We start from the raw sequence: 3,608 nt of genomic DNA on the forward strand, positions 1-3,608 counted from the left end.
GGCTCTAAAGGGAGACATAGACTCCAATACAGTAGTAATGGGGGAGTTCAGTACTCCACTTTCAGCAATGGACAGATCAACTAGACAAAAAATCATCAAAGAAACAACAGTTAATTGACACTAAAGACCAAATGGATATAGCAGATATCTACAGAATTTTTCACCCAACAGTGGCAGAATACACATTCTTCTCACCAGTGTATGAAACTTTCACTAAGTAGACCATATACTATGCCATAAAGCCAGTCTCAGCAAATTCAAAAAATCAAAATCACATCATGCATCTTCTCTGACCCCAGTGGAATGATGCTGGAAATCAACAACTCAAGAATCTCTAGGACATTTGCAAACACAGGTTTCTGAATGAACAGTGGGTCATAGAAGAATTAAAAAGAGAAATCAAAAGATTTCTGGAAACAAGTGAAGATGACATTACAGTGTATCAAAACTTATGGGCCAAAGCAAAAGCAGTGCTAAGAGGGAAGTTTATAGCAATTGGTGCCTATGTGAAGAGATTTGAAAGACACCAAATAAAAGAGCTATCAATGCATCTCAAGAACCTAGATGAACAACATTAGACATTATGTTGAGCTCCATAGAGACAGTGCAGTGGCAAGTGTGAGCCATACAGGCACAGGTGACTCTGTGCCTTGCTGAGGAAAAATAACTAAACATGGGCAAAGGAGATCCTGAGAAGCTGAGAGGCAAAATGTCATCTTATACATGCTTTGTGCAAACTTGCCTGGAGGAGCACATGAAGCACCGAGGTGCTTCCGTCAGCTTCTCAGGGTTTTCTAAGAAGTACTGAGAGGTGGAAGACCACGTCTACTAAAGAGACAGAAAAATTTAAAGACATGGCAAAGGTGAGTAAGGCTCATTATGAAACAGAAATGAAAACTTATATCTCTCCTAAAGGGGAAACAAAAAGAAGTCCAAGGATCCCAATTCACCCTTTTTTCTTTTCCTGTTTTGAGTTTCGCCCAAAAATCAAAGGAGAACATCCTGGCCTATCCATTGGTGATGTTGCAAAGAAACTGGGAGAGATGTGGAATAATACTGCTTCAGGTAACAAGCAGTGTTATGAAAATAAGGCTGCTAAATTGAAGGAAAAACACAGAAAGGATATTGCTGCATTCTGAGGTAAAGGAAACCTGACACAGCAAAAAAAGGGGGTCTCAAAGCTGGAAAGAGCAAAAAAATGAAGAAGGAAGAAGAGGAAGATGAAGAGGATGAGGAGGAGAAAGGTGAAGAAGATGATGATGAATAAATTGGTTCTAGTGCAGGTTTTTTTTCCCATTGTCTATAAAGCATTTACCCGCTGTACACAACTCCCTTTAAAGAAAAAAAAAATTAAAATGTAAGGCTATGTAAGATTTGTTTTTAAGTTGTATAGTTTCTTTTTTTCTTTTCTTTTCTTTTCTTTTCTTTCTTTTTTTTTTTTTTGCAATGGTTAACATACTACCGAATGTGTCTTTAGATAGCCCTGTCCTGGTGGTATTTTCAATAGCCACTAACCTTGCCTGGTACTGTATGAGGGTTGTAAATTGGCATGGAAATTTAAATCAGGTTATTGTTGGTGCATAGCACAAATTAGTTATATAGGGGACAGTAGTTTTTCATTTTCAGTTGTCTCTAATGCAGCTTATACAAAATAATTTTTGTTCTGTTAACTGAATTCCATTCTGTAATTGCAAAAATAAAAGTTGCAGCTGTTTTGTTGACATTCTGAATGCTTCTAAGTAAATACAGTTTTTAAATTGGTATTGTTGGGGCCAGTGCTGTGGTGCATTGGGTTAACACCCTGGCCTGATGCGCCGGCATCCCATGTGGGTGCCAGTTCAAGACCCGGCTGCTCCACTTCCATTCCAGCTCTCTGCTGTGGCCTGGGAAAGCAGCAGAAGATGGCCCAAGTGCTTGGGTCCCTGCACCCACGTGGGAGACCCGGAAGAAGCTCCTGGCTCCTGGCTCCTTTCTTTGGATCTGCGCAGCTCCGGTGGTTGCAGCCAATTGGGGAGTGAACCATCAGATGGAAGACCTCTCTCTCTTCTCTCTCTATGCCTCTCCTCTCTCTGTGTAACTCTGACTCTCAAATAAATAAATAAATAAATCTTTTTTAAAAATTGGTATTGTTGTTTTCATAGGTCTTAAATTTTTCTTAAGAATGAGCTAGTATTGCTTTTGCCAACTTTGGATCACATCAATTATTACTGTGTTATTTATCTTTTCAAGTAGTTAGCAGATAGAAAGCTTTTGTCTACACACCCTGCATATCATGATGGGTTAGTAGAAGTTAAATTCAGATTGCTTGCATCTATAACTGAAACTACAGAATTTTGATCAGCTGATAACAGATTTCACATAACCCACTTACATTTACAAGTGAAGGGTAACCAGTCTACTCATAGCGTGGAATTATTAGAATCAAGCATTTTGAAAGTCTGTCCTTAAAGGACTAACAGAAAAGTATGTTCTAATCTTTACCTGAGGATTCTAAATTTAACTCCAATTACCACGTAATAGCAGTTATATTTTGCAGTTCCCACATTAAAGAAGACTTGAGAATGTGTCCCCAAAATTTGAGCTTAAAACACAAGACTGTTTAGGAAATAGTTTTCTTGTCCATTAGTCCCAGAGGAGGCTACAAAAGTGCTGCTTTCCATGTCTCCCCCATTTATCTAACTATAGATTGCTCAGGAATCTTGAGACTCTCCATTAAAAATAGCTTTAATTAACTGGACCAGCTATTGAAATTAGGAAGCCACATTCAAAATAGGATGTATTTTCCTATATTGTGGCTTGCCTCTTTAAAAATCAAGTGGCATTTAAGGAAGAAGACGCTTAAAACTTAGTGTCTTATACGATTTATCCAATTTATTGGATTATTCTTTACAAAGTTTAAGTTAATTCATTACAATCATGTTTATCTACCTAGCAGTTTAGAGAACAATTTAGCAATTTTGTGGTTTTTGAGATTATCATTCTCTGAAAGTGTCAGTGTTTTAAAATAGCGTTCTTGTAATTTTACAATTGCTTTTGTTGGAGTGCTGTTTTGTTATATAATTTTTACTTAGATTCTTTTCATTTGCATTTGCTTGCATAATCTCAGGAGGAATACTGAACATCTGAGTCCTGGATGATACTGATAAGCTAATAGTTGCAGAGATTTCAAAAACAACAAGAACAAAACAAACCCAAAATTAGTAGGAGGAAAGATAAAATTAAAATTAAAGAAGACAGGGCCAGCGCCATGGCTCACTTGGTTAATCCTCAGCCTGTGGCGCTAGCATCCCATATGGGCACCTGGTTCTAGTCCTGGTTGCTCCTCTTCCAGTCCGGCTCTCTGCTGTGGGCTGGGAGGGCAGTGAAGGATGGCCCAAGTGCTTGGGCCCCTGCACCCGCATGGGAGACCAGGAAGAAGCACCTGACTCCTGGCTTTGGATTGGTGCAGCACCGGCCATTGTGGTCAATTGGGAAGTGAACCAACGGAAGGAAGACCTTTCTCTCTGTCTGTCTCTCACTGTCTAACTCCATCTGTCAAATAAAAAAATTAAGAAATAAACACAATTGAAACAAAAAATACAAAAAAATCAGTGAAATGAAAAGCTGAT

General features: G+C 38.6%; 1 pseudogene; it reads left to right on the plus strand.

Moving 5' to 3' along the window:
- Positions 1-673: 673 nt before the first annotated feature.
- On the plus strand, positions 674-1,267 carry LOC133764396 (high mobility group protein B1-like; annotated as a pseudogene).
- Positions 1,268-3,608: the final 2,341 nt, after the last annotated feature.

This window comes from Lepus europaeus, chromosome 1 (genome assembly GCF_033115175.1).
Source record: "Lepus europaeus isolate LE1 chromosome 1, mLepTim1.pri, whole genome shotgun sequence".
NCBI classification, from domain to species: Eukaryota; Metazoa; Chordata; class Mammalia; order Lagomorpha; family Leporidae; genus Lepus; species Lepus europaeus.